At 51.4% G+C, this 16,621-nt stretch overlaps 1 protein-coding gene across 1 annotated transcript in view; it reads left to right on the top strand.

The window, feature by feature from the left end:
• The first annotated feature begins 9,733 nt into the window (after positions 1-9,733).
• Positions 9,734-16,621, top strand: part of LOC144487163 (pancreatic secretory granule membrane major glycoprotein GP2-like) — a 157,641-nt gene continuing 150,753 nt past the window's right edge. The window contains exon 1 of the mRNA XM_078205222.1: positions 9,734-9,775. The gene's annotated coding sequence lies outside the window, so the exon portion shown is untranslated. The remainder of the gene's footprint in view (positions 9,776-16,621) is intronic.

The raw sequence follows: 16,621 nt of genomic DNA on the forward strand, positions 1-16,621 counted from the left end.
AAAAAACTTGCCCCAATTTGATTTTTGATTTGATTTATTGTATTAGTATACAGGGGCAAGTATATTGCGCTATACAGACAAAGCATACTGTTCATAGAGAGGGAAATGAGAAGGTGCAGAATGTTACAGTTATAGCTCGGGTGTAGAGAAAGATCAACTTAATGTGAGGTAGGTCACTTCTCCTTCAAACTTTCCCTCTCTCACCCGAAGTGCGTGCCCCCTCGTATTAGACACTCCAACTCTGGGGAAAAACTGATTCTGACTGTCAACCCTATCTCATAATGTTATAGACTTCGATCAGGTCTCCCCTCAGCCTCTGTCGCTCCAGCAAAACAACCCCAGTTTGTCCAGCCTCCCCTTATAGTGCATACCCTCCAATCCAGGCAGCATTCCTGGGAAACCTCTTCTGCACCCTCTCCAAAGCCTTCACATCCTTCCCTGTGTGTGTGTGTGTGTGTCTCTCTCCCTCTGTCCGTCTCTCTCTCTCTGTCCCTGTCTCTCTCGTTCTCTCTCTCTCTCATTCTCTCTCTGTCTCTCTCTCTGTGTGTGTGTGTCTCTCTCTCTCTCTCTGTCCCTGTCTCTCTCTCTGTCCCTGTCTCTCTCTCTCTCTCTGTCCCTGTCTCTCTCTCTCTCTCTCTGTCCCTGTCTCTCTCTCTCTCTCTCTGTCCCTGTCTCTCTCGTTCTCTCTCTCTCTCGTTCTCTGTGTGTGTGTGTGTGTATGTGTCTCACTGTCCCTGTCTCTGTCTCTCTCTCTGTCCCCCCTTCTCTCTCTCTCTGTCCCTGTCTCTCTCGTTCTCTCTCTCTCTCGTTCTCTCTCTCTCTCTCTCTGTGTGTCTCTCTCTCTGTCTGTCTCTCTCTGTGTGTGTGTGTGTGTCTCTCTCTCTGTGTGTGTGTGTGTCTCTCTCTCTCTCTCTCTCTCTCTGTGTGTGTGTCTCTCTCTCTCTCTGTCCATCTCAGGATACTGTCAAACGCACAGTCCATTTTCCAATACTGGTTGCTGTGTTGGGTGTGTGCGTGTTTGCCTGAGGACACGCAACAGACTGGGAACAATGGGCTGTTCATCTCTGAGCTCCAAGATTAGCAGCCCATGCAAACACGGCGGAGGAAAGATAAAGATCTGTGATCTTGTTTCTGTCTCCACAGCATGTAATACAGTGAGGTCCCTGGAATGATGCCAATATGCCAGCTTTCCAGAGCTGGGAAAGACAGGGCAGATAATGGCTCAGTTCCCAGCCTGGTGCTGGGGATGGATGGATGGGGCCGAGAATTAATGCAGGTCGCCATCACACCAGTTTTAAAGTTTATTTATTAGAGTCACAAGTCAGCTTACATTAACACTGCAATGAAGCAACTGTGAAAATCCCCTCGTCGCCACACTGCCCCTTACTATCAAAGACATGCGGGTTCGGGGGATTGGCCGTGCTAAATTGCCCCTTAGTGTCGGGGGGACTGGCTCGGCGAAATGCATGGGGTTACGGGGATGGTGCCTGAGTGGGATTGAGCTGGTGCCGACTCGATGGGTCGAATGGCCTCTTTCTGCACTCTGATTCTATGAGTTCTATACTCCAGCCTCTTTGAAATTAAAACCAGCCTTCCATTTACCTTCCCTGTTACCTCCTGCACCTGTATGCTAGCTTTCTGGGATTCATGAACAAAGACCCCCCTCCCCCTCTCCCCATCCCCCCAACGGCCCCTTTGTGCCTCCGCTTTCTGCAGCCTCTCTCCATTTAAATAACGATTCCCCCGTCTCATTCTCCATTCCAAAATGAACAGTCCCACATTTCCCCGTGTTGAAATCCATTTGCCAATTTTCTGCCCACTGTCGATATCTCTGTGTAAACTATTTGTATCCTCCTTACAACCTCCCTTCCCTCCCACCTTTGTGTCATCCACACATTTAGCCACAGTACATTCAGTTAGAATGGGGCAGCACGGTGACACAGTGGGTTAGCGCCGCTGCCTCACAGCGCCAGGGACCCGGGTTCGATTCCCGGCTCGGGTCACTGTCTGTGTGGAGTCTGCACGTTCTCCCCGTGTCTGCGTGGGTTTCCTCCGGGTGCTCCGGCTTCCTCCCACAGTCCGTAAGACATGCTGGTTAGGTGGGTTGGCCATGCTGAATTGTCCCTTAGTGTCAGGGGGTGAGTAGGGTAGATCAGTAGGGTTATGGGGATAGGGCCTGGGTGGGATTGTGGTCGGTGCAGACTTGATGGGCCGAATGGCCTCCTGCACTGCAGGATTCTATGAATCATAGAATTGAAACATTACAGTGCAGAAGGAGGCCATTTGGCCCATCGAGCCTGCACCGACCACAATCCCACCCAGCCCCTATCCCTGTTACCCCATGTATTTACCCCACAGCCCCACTGACATTAAGGAACAGCTTAGCACGGCCAGTCAACCCAACCCACACATCTTTGGAGTGTGGGAGGAAACCGGAGCACCCGGAGGAAACACACGCAGACACGGGGAGAATGTGCAAACTCCACACAGACAGTTGTGATCACTCCCTTCCCCCCTCCCCCACCCCCCCTCACTCAGATAACAACAAACTCAATGCAGGAGGGAGTGTCGGGGATGGGGGACCCTCAGTGACGTGGAGAGGTTGGAGAAAGTCGGGGAATGTTCTCCACGGGGAAGAGGTGAAGGCGGAGAGGAGATTGGATCCAGGGGTTCAGGATCACGGGGAGGGTCTGGGACAGAGTCCAGAGGGAGAAACGGTTCATGTTGTGGGGGTCGGGTTGAGAACGAGAAGGGACAGAGACAGTTTCACGGGGATCGGGTAGAGAAGCGATGGGGACACGAGGAGAAATGTTTTCACACGGCGAGTGGTTAGGGTGTGGAGTGAGCTGTCTGAGAGTGTGGGGGAGGCAGCTTCAATCGAGGGATTCGAGAGGGAATTAGACTGGATTCAGGAAAGGCAGAATGTGCCGAGGTTCCACCCCACTCCCCTCCCTCACTACCACCCACTCCCCTCCCTCACTACCACCCACTCCCCTCATCACTACGTCCCTCTCCCCTCAGTCACTCCATCCCACTCCCTCACTCACTACATCCCGCTCCGCTCACTCACTCCATCCTACTCCCCTCAATCACTACATCCCACTCCCCTCAGTCACTCCGTCCCACTCCCCTCACTCGCTCCGTCCCACTCCCCTCAGTCACTCCGTCCCTCTCCCCTCAGTCACTCCGTCCCTCTCCCCTCAGTCATTCCATCCCTCTCTCTTCAGTCACTCCATCCCTCTCTCTTCAGTCACTCCATCTGTGTCCCCTCAGTCACTCCGTCCCCCTCCCCTCAGTCACTCCGTCCCTCTCCCCTCAGTCACTCCGTCCCGCTCCCCTCAGTCACTCCATCCCTCTCTTTTCAGTCACTCCATCCGTGTCCCCTCAGTCACTCCGTCCCTCTCCCCTCAGTCACTCCGTCCCTCTCCCCTCAGTCACTCCGTCCCTCTCCCCTCAGTCACTCCGTCCCTCGCCCCTCAGTCACTCCGTCCCTCTCCCCTCAGTCACTCCGTCCCTCTCCCCTCAGTCACTCCGTCCCTCTCCCCTCACTCACTCCGTCCCTCTCCCCTCAGTCACTCCGTCCCTCTCCCCTCAGTCGCTCCGTCCCTCTCCCCTCAGTCACTCCGTCCCTCTCTCTTCAGTCACTCCGTCCCTCTCCCCTCACTCACTCCGTCCCTCTCCCCTCAGTCGCTCCGTCCCTCTCCCCTCAGTCACTCCGTCCCTCTCTCTTCAGTCACTCCGTCCCTCTCCCCTCAGTCGCTCCGTCCCTCTCCCCTCAGTCGCTCCGTCCCTCTCCCCTCAGTCGCTCCGTCCCTCTCCCCTCAGTCGCTCCGTCCCTCTCCCCTCAGTCGCTCCGTCCCTCTCCCCTCAGTCGCTCCGTCCCTCTCCCCTCAGTCGCTCCGTCCCACTCCCCTCAGTCGCTCCATCCCTCTCCCCTCAGTCGCTCCATCCCTCTCCCCTCAGTCGCTCCGTCCCTCTCCCCTCAGTCGCCCGGTCCCTCTCCCCTCAGTCGCTCCGTCCCTCTCCCCTCAGTCGCTCCGTCCCTCTCCCCTCAGTCGCTCCGTCCCTCTCCCCTCAGTCGCTCCGTCCCTCTCCCCTCAGTCGCTCCGTCCCTCTCCCCCTCAGTCACTCCGTCCCTCTCCCCTCAGTCGCTCCGTCCCTCTCCCCTCAGTCGCTCCGTCCCTCTCCCCCTCAGTCGCTCCGTCCCTCTCCCCTCAGTCGCTCCGTCCCTCTCCCCTCAGTCGCTCCGTCCCTCTCCCCTCAGTCGCTCCGTCCCTCAGTCGCTCCGTCCCTCTCCCCTCAGTCGCTCCGTCCCTCTCCCCTCAGTCGCTCCGTCCCTCTCCCCTCAGTCGCTCCGTCCCTCTCCCCTCAGTCGCTCCGTCCCTCTCCCCTCAGTCGCTCCGTCCCTCAGTCGCTCCGTCCCTCTCCCCTCAGTCGCTCCGTCCCTCTCCCCTCAGTCGCTCCGTCCCTCTCCCCTCAGTCGCTCCGTCCCTCTCCCCTCAGTCGCTCCGTCCCTCTCCCCTCAGTCGCTCCGTCCCTCTCCCCTCAGTCGCTCCGTCCCTCTCCCCTCAGTCGCTCCGTCCCTCAGTCGCTCCGTCCCTCTCCCCTCAGTCGCTCCGTCCCTCTCCCCTCAGTCGCTCCGTCCCTCTCCCCTCAGTCGCTCCGTCCCTCTCCCCTCAGTCGCTCCGTCCCTCAGTCGCTCCGTCCCTCTCCCCTCAGTCGCTCCGTCCCTCTCCCCTCAGTCGCTCCGTCCCTCTCCCCTCAGTCGCTCCGTCCCTCTCCCCTCAGTCGCTCCGTCCCTCTCCCCTCAGTCGCTCCGTCCCCACTCCCCCCTCAGTCGCTCCGTCCCACTCCCCCCTCAGTCGCTCCGTCCCTCCCCCCTCAGTCGCTCCGTCCCTCTCCCCTCAGTCGCTCCGTCCCTCTCCCCTCAGTCGCTGTGTCCCTCTCCCCTCAGTCACTGGGTGTGTCAGTGTCCCGGTATATCCAGTGTTGCCCTCCTGGGTCATTTTGAAACAGCAATGTACCTGTGCAATAAGCAGCGTCACAGGGTGGTGTCGGTTTCAGCTCATAGACAAAGTAACTGCTGCAGTTTTTAATCTTTATCTCTCGCTCCCAGCTGCAGGGATTCCCATCCCAGTAAAAACAAACTGTCCCGCTTCCTTCCCCCTGTTCCAGGGTGGGATGTGATCCTGAAATGAGGAGTATAAATATTGGAGAGTGTAAGCGATGTGAACAGTGCTGGACAGTGAGTGTAAATCTGATATTGTAAAGTCTGACTCTACCCTGTAACCAGCCTGGATGATGTGTGGAGCAGTGTCGCGGTGCGACCCGAGTCTCCGGAATCTTCCATCCGCCAGAACTGGAACAACAGTCACAGAGTCAGAGAATTACAGAATGATACAGCTGAGAATGAGCGCCATTCAGTCCCCCATGTCCCTGCTATCCCCTGTGAATGGTCTGTCCAATGATGTCTCACTCCCTTCCCACTCTCTCCCCACTGGACTGGACAGGGGTCTATAGACCAATCAGCCAAATGTTGCTGAGTCACAGAATCATTACAGGACAGGAGGAGGCCACTCAGCCCATCGCACTTCCAACCTTAGTTAGGCCGCACTTCCAACCTGAGTTAGGCTGCACTTACACCCTTAGTTAGGCTGCACTTACACCCTTAGTTAGGCTGCACTTACACCCTTAGTTAGGCCGCACTGACACCCTTAGTTAGGCCGCACTGACACCCTTAGTTAGGCCGCACTGACACCCTTAGTTAGGCTGCACTGACACCCTTAGTTAGGCTGCACTGACACCCTTAGTTAGGCTGCACTTACACCCTTAGTTAGGCTGCACTGACACCCTTAGTTAGGCTGCACTGACACCCTTAGTTAGGCTGCACTTACACCCTTAGTTAGGCTGCACTTACACCCTTAGTTAGGCCGCACTGACACCCTTAGTTAGGCTGCACTGACACCCTTAGTTAGGCTGCACTTACACCCTTAGTTAGGCTACACTGACCCTTAGTTAGGCTGCACTGACACCCTTAGTTAGGCTGCACTTACACCCTTAGTTAGGCTGCACTTACACCCTTAGTTAGGCTGCACTTACAGCCTTAGTTAGGCTGCACTTACACCCTTAGTTAGGCCGCACTGACACCCTTAGTTAGGCTGCACTTACACCCTTAGTTAGGCCGCACTTACACCCTTAGTTAGGCCGCACTTACACCCTTAGTTAGGCCGTACTTACACCCTTAGTTAGGCCGCACTTACACCCTTAGTTAGGCCGCACTTACACCCTTAGTTAGGCCGCACTTACACCCTTAGTTAGGCCGCACTTACACCCTTAGTTAGGCCGCACTTACACCCTTAGTTAGGCCGCACTTACACCCTTAGTTAGGCTGCACTTACACCCTTAGTTAGGCTGCACTTACACCCTTAGTTAGGCTGCACTTACAGCCTTAGTTAGGCTGCACTTACACCCTTAGTTAGGCTGCACTTACACCCTTAGTTAGGCCGCACTTACACCCTTAGTTAGGCTGCACTTACACCCTTAGTTAGGCTGCACTTACACCCTTAGTTAGGCTGCCCTTACACCCTTAGTTAGGCTGCACTTACACCCTTAGTTAGGCTGCACTGACACCCTTAGTTAGGCCGCACTTACACCCTTAGTTAGGCCGCACTTACACCCTTAGTTAGGCCGCACTGACACCCTTAGTTAGGCCGCACTTACACCCTTAGTTAGGCCGCACTTACACCCTTAGGCCGCACTTACACCCTTAGTTAGGCCGCACTTACACCCTTAGTTAGGCTGCACTTACACCCTTAGTTAGGCTGCACTGACAGCCTTAGTTAGGCTGCACTTACAGCCTTAGTTAGGCTGCACTTACAGCCTTAGTTAGGCTGCACTTACACCCTTAGTTAGGCTGCACTTACACCCTTAGTTAGGCTGCAATTGGAATAAAGTGTTCAATTCTGGTCCCACCAGTGCTGGATTTAGGCATAAGCGAAACAAGCTACAGCTCAGGGCCTCACAATCCACAGGGGCCTCAGAAAATTTCAGAGGGTTTACAATGAAGAGAACATTTAAGAGCAGATACCAGAAACGAAAAAGAAAGCAGCAGCTTGAAGAGCAACTCCAAAATTACCAAAATCTATGAGAGACCAAGCCAGCCAAATGATAAATATGTGATCAGTAAATGTATTCATTTGAAAATAATTTGTATTTTTCACTTTAAATACCTGGCTATTAAATAATTAAAAGGCATAATTATGTTTTGAATGTTTTTGTGGCGACCCAAGGTCCTGTTTTGGGACGCACCTTTGTGAGACCTTTTGGTGTAACTTTTTAACGAGGGGCCTCCAAGCTTTATATAGATTCGGGTCTCACCAAGTCTAAATCCGGCACTGGGTCCCACACTACCAGAAGGATGTGGAGGCTTTAGCAAGGGCTCAGAAAAGATTTACCAGGATGTTGCCTGGTATGGAGGGCATTAGCTCTGAGGAGAGGTTGGAGAAACTTGGTTTGTTCTCACTGGAGCGACGGAGGTTGAGGGGAGACCTGATAGAAGTTTACTAGATTATGAGAGGCATGGACAGAGTGGATAGTCAGAAGCTTTTTCCCAGGGTGGAAGAGTCAGTTACTCGGGGGCACAGGTTTAAGGTGCGAGGGGCAAGGTTTAAAGGAGATGTACGAGGCAGATTTTTTACACAGAGAGTAGTGGGTGCCTGGAACTCGCTGCCGGGGGAGGGAGTGGAAGCGGATACGGTCGTGACTTTTAAGGGGCGTCTTGACAAGTACATGAATAGGATGGGAATAGAGGGGTATGGTCCCTGGAAGGGGAGGGGGTTTTAGTTCAGACAGGCAGCATGGTCGGTGCAGTGTTGATGGGCCGAAGGGCCTGTTCCTGTGCTGTAATTTTCTTTGTTCTTCTATTTAAATTTGCTGAAATTGCCAACTCTCCCCGGATAGAAGCAGAGAGACTAGGAGCAGGAGTCGGCCTCGGAGCCTGCTCCACCATTCAATATGATCATGGCTGTCCCTCTCTCTCCACGCCACACTCCCGCTCTCCCAACCTCCAACTCCCACCCCTTTGACACCTTCAGAGTCTGGAAATCTATCCATTTCCTCCTTGAATATATTCAGTGACTTGGCTTCCACCACTTTCTGTGGGAGAGAATTTCCACAGGTTCACCACCCTCTGAGTGAAGAAATTTCTCCTCATCTCCGTCCCAAATGGTCTTCCCCTGTATCTTGAGACTGAGAACCCCCACCCCCTCACCCAGCTTGTTCTAGACCCTTCCCCACCCAGCCAGAGGAAATACCATCCAGTCTGTCCAGCCCTGTCAGAAGTTTATACCTTCCAATCAGACCACCCGCCCCGGCATTCTTCTAAACTCCAGTGAACACAGGACCCGGTCATAGAGGTTTACAGCATGGAAACAGGCCCTTCGACCCAACTTGTCCATACCACCCCTTTTTAAAACCCCTAAGCTAGTCCCAATTGCCCACATTTGGCCCATATCCCTCTATACCCATGTTACCCATGTAACTGTCGAAACGCTTTTTAAAAGACAAAATTGTACCCGCCTCTACTACTACCTCTGGCAGCTCGTTCCAGACACTCACCACCCTCCGTGTGAAAAAATTGCCCCTCTGGACACTCTTTGTATCTGTCCCCTCTCACCTTAAACATATGCCCTCTAGTTTTAGACTCCCCTACCTTTGGGAAGAGAGAAACCCCAAAACTCCCACCTCTTCCCATTTACCAGCCGGGATCCCTGAATGTTCTGACCTGCCAAGTGCTCATCCAGGTACTTTTTAAAGGATGTGAGGCAACCCACCTCCACCACCTTCCCAGGCAGCGCATTCCAAACCCTCACCACCCTCTGGGTGAAAAAGCTTTTCCTCACATCCCCCCCTAAACCTCCCGCCCCCTCACCTTGAACCTGTGTCCCATCGTGACTGACCCTTCAACTAAGGGGAATGGCTGCTCCTTATCCACTCTGTCCTTGCCCCTCGTAATCTTGAACACCTCAATCAGGTCGCCCCTTAGTCTTCCCTGCTCCAACTCAAACCTACGCAGCCTCTCTTCATAACTTAAATGTTCCATCCCGGGCAGCATCCTGGTGAATCTCCTCTGCACCCCTTCCAGTGTGATCATGGCACGGTGGCACAGTGGGTCAGCACTGCTGCCTCACAGTGCCAGGGAGCCAGGTTCAATTCCGGCCTTGGGTCACTGCCTGTGTGGAGTTTGCACAGTCTCCCCGTGTCTGCGTGGGTTTCCTCCGGATGCTCCGGTTTCCTCCCACGAAAGACGTGTGGGTTCGGGGGATTGGCGGTGCTAATTCTCCCTCAGTGTAGCCGAACAGGCGCCGGAGTGTGGCGACTAGGGGATTTTCACAGTAACTTCATTGCAGTGTTAATGTAAGCTTACTTGTGGCACCAATAAATAAACTTTACATCCTTCCTATAATGTGGCGACCAGAACTGCACACAGTACTCCAGCTGTGGCCTCACCAAAGTTTTCTGAGGACACAGGAGAACACATCCATCTTTCACTGGAACAATTTGCATGACCATTGTATCCCACTGACGAATGTTATTGTTCCATCCAACTGGAGTTGACGTCAGTCGCCAGGTCGGTGTGGGGGTGGGTGGGGCGTTTGGAGGTGTTTTAATTCAGTCCGAAACCTCTCCCAAACACATCGCGCCGGAGACGGAGGAGGAAGCAGATAAACTAAACCCCCCCCCGACTGCCTCTGGCCCAGCGACACCTCCTTTGGTGGTAAGTCATTGGGTATGAATGGACTTTTCCAGTGAGTTCAGGGATGTGTGAGTTGTGGTGAGCTGTGTCTAGAGGGAACAGTAATGGAGCTGTGTTAGGATATCAGGAAAGCAGCTCTGTACTGAGAGTGTAGAGAGTTTACTGTTTGTAGTGATTAATGATCTAGATGTGAATGTGGGGGGGGGGGGGGTTACGATCAGTAAGTTTGATTTTATTTATTTATTGTCACATATATGAGTACACAGTGAAAAGTATTGCTTCTTGCGCGGTATACAGACAAAACATCCTGCTCATAGAGAGGGAAAGGAGAGGGTGCAGAATGTAGTGTTACAGTCATAGCGAGGGTGTAGAGAATGATCAAATTCATAGAAGGTCGATGCATTCAAAAGCCTGATGGCAGCAGGAAAGAAGCTGTTCTTGAGTCGGTTGGTACACGTCCTCAGATTTTTGTATGTTTTTCCCGACGGAAGATATTGGAAGTGTTGTAGGGAAAAATCCCTTGTACCAGTGTATTCAAGGAGGTCGAGTCGCAAGGCAAAGTTCAAAGCGTTTTCTTTATTGTACAATTACTGGGAGCCCAGGGAGAACAGCGTAACCAGCCTAGAAACAGTGCTTGGCCACGTTGATCTCAATAGTTATACATTTGCTCTGGATATTTATTGGGATCCAAATTCGAGCAGGAGCATTTGCTCATACATTTTTACAAAACTTATAAAGTGGCCTGTCTGGTCAGGAAGTTCCCTGAGAGACTTGTCAATTTGCATCTGTATGGTGTGTGTCCGTGTTAATGGGACTGCCTGTTCTTGCCCCGGTGTTTTAATGTGTTTCCCATTATCCTCTCGATGTGTCCCCTTATCTACATCGACCTCTACTGTTTTGTGTCTGTATTCTATGCTTGCGAGATTAGGTGTTAATGTCATTTTGTCCTGCTGTGTGTAGGGGGATTTAATCTAATCTTTTATTCTTTTTATCCTAGTTTATTAAGTTTCTCTGCCTGCCTTGGCCATTTTATTCCTGTAATATTTTATTGACAGTCCGGTAATGCCATATAACCCACTCCAGGTCTTGACTCGCAGATATCCCGATCTTCTGGCCAAAGGCCGGTTTAAAATGCAGCTTCGTGCTGTTGCTGGGCAGAATAAGGATCTTCCATCAAACTTGAATTAAAGGTCTCTCAGCTGTGCAGAGGGGGATTTAAACGAATGTCCATTCGGGTGTTCCCCTCTGCATTGTGGGCACGTTATGAATGGTGCCAATCAGTCCAATAAATGAATATGTTTAATGAGGTGAATATTGATGAGATAATAAAAATATGGCTTTGGAAAATGGCCTACTTCAGTCCCTCCTCTCGTCCAGGGGGTCCCATTCATGGCTGACCCCCCATGGACGATCTTCAGAGGTACAGTGACTTGTACAGATGTCGTCCTTGCCGTTGTTCCTCTTCCTCTGTGGTGTGGTTAAATTCTTGCATCTGGATACTGGCAGTGGGTAGCATTCTTGATGTAATATTTGCACATATCACTTTAATACAGGTTAGGCCCAGGCAGAGTGTGAACAGGATGGCTACTACTAAAATTAATCCCTTCATAATGTATGCTCCCCAAACTGTGTTAAACAGCCACCCTAACCACCCATCAGTCCCTGTTAATCCCTGTTTAAAGCTATCCAGTTGCTTTTGTATCCCGGACATGGCTGCTGTTATGTTTAATGTCTCGTCGTGTACATATGTGATGCATTTTCCTTTGATGATGGTGCATACCCCCCCTTGTCTGGCTAGCTGATAGTCTACTGCATATCTCGTTTGCTGTGTGTATAGTCTGAGTTCTGCGAGTTCTTGGTCAATTGCAGCCAGTGCTTGTAGGGTGCTGTTTCCTAAGATGGTCAGTCCACATATGAAGAAATTCCTATTACTGGCACTGATCACCCCTGCGGCGCCCCCTAGGGAGAGTGTCCCCAGAAATCCATACCCCAAAGAAGATCCTAGTGTGACAGGGGCCTGCCAGTCGGAGCAAAATTCTGCGCTGATGGCCCTGGTCACTATGCGTTTCTGGACATGCCCTTCGCTTGGGCACGGAACCGTGAGAGGTCTGATTGTCCCTACGGAAAATAACCTTGGAGGCCTGTCTGTGGCCGTCATGTATACATTTTTGAATAAAAACACGTAACCTTCTTTAACCCGATAACATGCATTACCCTGGGGTCGTTTGACCACATGGTCCCATGTTGTGGAACCTTCCCTCCCCCGGGACTGTCCACTTGATTGTACCCCTTGGTGAGAATCAAATGGGTATGTCCCCGAGGCTGAGCTTACGTGGGTGCCGTTGCACTTGCCACACATATGCTGCCTACCCGCAGTGACTGCAATGCATTTTTGTTGCTTGCAGTCACAAGTGAAGTGTCCTTCCCGGACCCGGCACTCCTAGAGAGCACAATGTGCCTCAGCGCACGAATCATTTTTAGGGACAAAGGCATGCACGCACCCCCATCCCTCTCCCTTAAAACATTATGGGTAGTTCCCATGTGTCTCCTTCCGTTGGGATCCCATCCCCCCTAGAATTCCCGGCTCAGTGAGCTCTACACACCTTTCTTGTATCCCTTGTTTAAAGTACCCAATATGTTCCTTGCAGGGTGCCCCCGATGTGTCAATAGTGAATAACTCTTGTGGGAGCCACCCTGGTGTTGCGATGAATAGGGAGTTTACTGATCGCGCTGAGGGGTAACAAGCGGTCCTATTCCCATAGATCTGGATGTGTGTTTTCAGGAATAGGTTTCCTTCCATGATTGGGGGTTCTGCTCCCCTAACCCCCATGTGTTGGAGCGTATTTACAATGGTCATGGTTATTATCAAATATGTCCCTGTTCCCATATCGTTTTTTTACAACAGTATTTTTACAGTTATAGTATATACAGAAAATAAACAGGCAATTAAATTAAAAGTAGTTTGTTCCGACGTCTTGATAGTAGATCTTGTCCTGGTTCCTGTGGAATTTGAACGAACGAAAACGGTATCTTTAGTTCATTTGTCTTCATACAGCTTTAATTGGGTCCAATGTTTCCAGACCCCCTGTCCCCTTATATCTATACAGGCACAGGTATCTCCGCTAATAATGACCTCGTAAGGTCCGTGCCATCTTGGGGCAAATCCTGGTTTTGCAGGGAGCACTTTTGTTAATACCCGGCTCCCGGCCTTTGGGACCTCTGGTAATATTTCTGAGTCCTCCTCTGTATCGACCTGTGCCTGATTAAAAATTACGGACCAGCGCATCCCCTTCAATTGGGTGCTAAGGTCTCAGATGTATTGACGGATCTTATCCTTTATCGGACCCACATCTGTCCGGCCTGTAATAATGTTTTCGGGTAAGTGCATTGCTCGCCCGGTCATCAGCTCGTATGGAGTCAAGCCGGTAGTTCGATTTGTGGTCGCCCTAAGCCTCATCAGAACTGCAGGTTGGACTTCTGTCCAATTTCTACCTGAGGATTGCATTGCTTTCGCCATGGTTATTTTTAGAGTCCGATTCATCCTCTCCACCATCCCGGAACTTTGTGGGTGATAGGGGATGTGAAATTTCTGTTTTATTCCTAATAGTTGGCAAATGTTTTTCATAACCTTTCCTGTGAAATGTGTTCCCTGGTCTGAATCAACTTGAATTGGCATCCCCCATCGGGGAATGACTTCTGCTGCCAATATTCTGGCTACCGTTAGGGCTGTACAATTGGTTGTGGGGAATGCTTCTACCCACCTGGTGAATTGATCTACTATTACCAGGCAGTATGTTTTCCCGTGAGAGGGGGGCAATGGTCCTATGAAGTCCATTTGTATCTGTTCCCAGGGTCCCTTTGGTCTGGGTTGGTGTCCCATCTTTACCTTTATGGGCTTCCTGGGGTTGTGCTGTGCACATATAGTGCATCTGCGGCAGTATGCGGCCACATCCCGTCCCAATCCTTTCCACCACCACTCTCTCCCCAGGCTCTGTATCATTGCATCCCTGCCTGTATGGGGAAGTCCGTGGTGTAGTTCCAGTAATGTGTTCTGGATACATCCTGGTGCCAATACCCGGTCATCTTTTCTCCACACCCCGTCAGTCCCTTTAACTGCGCCCAGCTCCTCCCATCTTGTTCTTGTTGGGGAATGTCCCCATGTAATTTCTGTATGTCAATTTCTTCCGGTTCTACCACTATCGCTGCAAGGGGCAGGCTTTTAATGTCGCTGTTTTCTAGTGCTTGCTGTGCCGCTGTGTCTGCGGCTTGATTCCCTTTGAAATGAATCCACCCCGGGGTGTCCCTTCCGGGTTCCCGCTGGTGGGCTTTTATTTTAATTACTGCAGCCTCTGTAGGCTGTTCACTAGCTGCTAGCAGCGCCCTTATCTGCTGTTGGTGTTTAATGGGGGTACCTCCTGTAGTAATGAACCCCCTTCTCCCCCATGCGGACATGTAATCATGGATCACACCAAACGCGTATTGGCTGTCTGTATACACATTTACTGTTTTCCCTGCTGCTAATCTTAAGTCTTGGGTGAGGGCAACTAATTCTGCTACCTGAGCGGACTGACCCCCGTCGATCCGTCCTGATTCTAGGGTTTCCAGGTTCTGGTCTACGACTGCCCACTCTGTCCTTGGTGATCCGGATACATATTTGCGGGACCCATCCACATAGAAGGTGTTATTTGCTGTTGGAAGGGGTTCGTCTCTAATCTTTCCTTCCTTGCTATCTTTGTCAATTTCTCCACAGCTGTGCGCTTCCCCAATATCTAAAATCCCTTCCGCGGGGTTTTCTCCCGTGTCCCTAATGATGGTGACTGACTTGTTAGGTGGTAGGAGTGTGGCCTCCCACCTTGCCCTCCTTATATTTGAGACTGTTTTGAGTTTGCCCGTGTTTAGCGTTTCTACCAATGTATGTTTTGTGTGTAGCACAATATCTCCTGTCATGACAATGGGCTCACTTATCCTCACAGCCCATGCTGCACAATCTAGGGCGGCTATGCACCTGGACATCCCGGTGACTACTGGTCCCTCAGCCGTTGAATAATACCCTATGGGTCTCTTTCTATCTCCATGAGTCTGTGCCACTACGGCAGAATAGAAGCCGTCCTGGTTATCACAGAAGATGTGGAACTTCTTGCTTCCATCTGGCAGTCCCAGCCCTGGGGCTGAAATTAACCTAGCTTTCAACTCTGCATATGCTGTCTCTTGCTCTTGTCCCCACTCTATACGTTCCAAGGCTGGCTTTCCTCCCTTCACTAGTCTCTGAATTGGCTCCGCGATTCTTGCGAAGTCAGGGATAAAACTCCTACTGTAATTGAATAGTCCTAAAACTTTTCGGACCCCTCTTACTGTAACTGGTCGCGGCATTTCTTTAATCGCGGTTTTGCGATCTGCGGGCATTTCTTTAATTCCCTGGGAAATTAGGTGTCCTAAGTACAGGACCCGGGGTTTTGCAATTTGTGCCTTATGTGGGCTGACTTTCAGCCCAGCTTTTCCCAATCCTTCTAGTACTGCATACAAGGCTGCCTTGTGCCCTTCTCCAGTATGTAGACGCTATTAACACATCGTCCACATACTGGAGGACCGTATTGTCCTCATGCAATTTCACCCTACTCAGGATATCGCTCATTGTTCTGTGAAATATGGCAGGACTGTTATGAAATCCCTGTGGGAGGCGAGTCCATGTATACTGTTTCTCTCCCACAGTGAAGGCGAATTTGTTTTGGGATTCTGTGTCCAGTGGAAGGGACCAGAACCCATTTGCTATATCTAGCACCGTGAAAATTTTGTGGTCTTGTGCCAATCCGTTTAAAATAGTCGAGGGGTTTGCCACAATAGGGTGTAATTTAGGTGTTACCTTGTTCAAACCTGTGTAATCGATGGTGAGCCTGGAGCTCCCGTCAGGTTTTATAACTGGCCATGTGGGGGAATTGGTGGTACTGGTGGTTTCCCTGAGGATTCCCTTTTCTATTAAACCCTTGACTATTTCTCCCACTGCCCTTTGCGCTTCTCTCTTGATAGGGTATTGTCGGTGGGGCTTGTGTTCCGGTCCTGGGACTTTTATCGGTTCTGTGTCGGTTAGTCCGGTATCTAATTTCGTCCGAGCCCAGGCTTCGGGAATGGAAGTGCAGATGGCTCCGAACCCTTCTTTTTCCTGATCCCAATCTCGGGCCACGATGGTGGCTACCCCAACCGTCCCCAGGTGGCTAGCTAATGTCCCTATTCCGGTCTTCCTCCCGTCAGGTTGTGGCCAAATTAGTTTCCCTTTCCCACAATCTATCAGCACCTGGTATTCCCTCATTAAATCGTTCCCCATGATTGTGCCCTCATTATTCTGACATACGTAAAATTGCATTGGAATATACTTGTGGTTGATTTCTACTAGTGTGGTTTCGCTAAGATCGGCGGGTATTCTCTCTCCCCCTACCCCGGTTATGTGTATTCTTTTGTTGGTCAGTGGCAGGGGTAGGTTTGTAATTGATATGGCTGCCCCCGTATCTACTAACATGTGGCATTCCCTACCCCCTACCAAGGCTTCTACATATATTCTCTCCCCCTCTTTCCTGTTTTGGATGGGAGTTACGGGTTGTGAGATTTCGACCAGTGTTGGCCGATAGGTGGGGTGGATGGACACCGGCTTCTGTCGGGATTCACTGTCTTCTGTGGGCGTGGCTACACTAATCCTCTCTTGTCTCCCATCTCCCTGGTTTGGGGTCTCTTCGAGTCAACCTAGTGGATTCCGGGAATGTGGTGCCCCCGGGGTTGGTCTATAGTTGTCTTGGGGTCTCCCATGTTTCCCCCAACATGTTGCCTCGGTGTGCCCTGCCCTGTGGCAGTGGTCACAGCGGGGCCCACCATTCTCGG

Source organism: Mustelus asterias, unplaced genomic scaffold (genome assembly GCF_964213995.1).
Source record: "Mustelus asterias unplaced genomic scaffold, sMusAst1.hap1.1 HAP1_SCAFFOLD_627, whole genome shotgun sequence".
NCBI classification, from domain to species: Eukaryota; Metazoa; Chordata; class Chondrichthyes; order Carcharhiniformes; family Triakidae; genus Mustelus; species Mustelus asterias.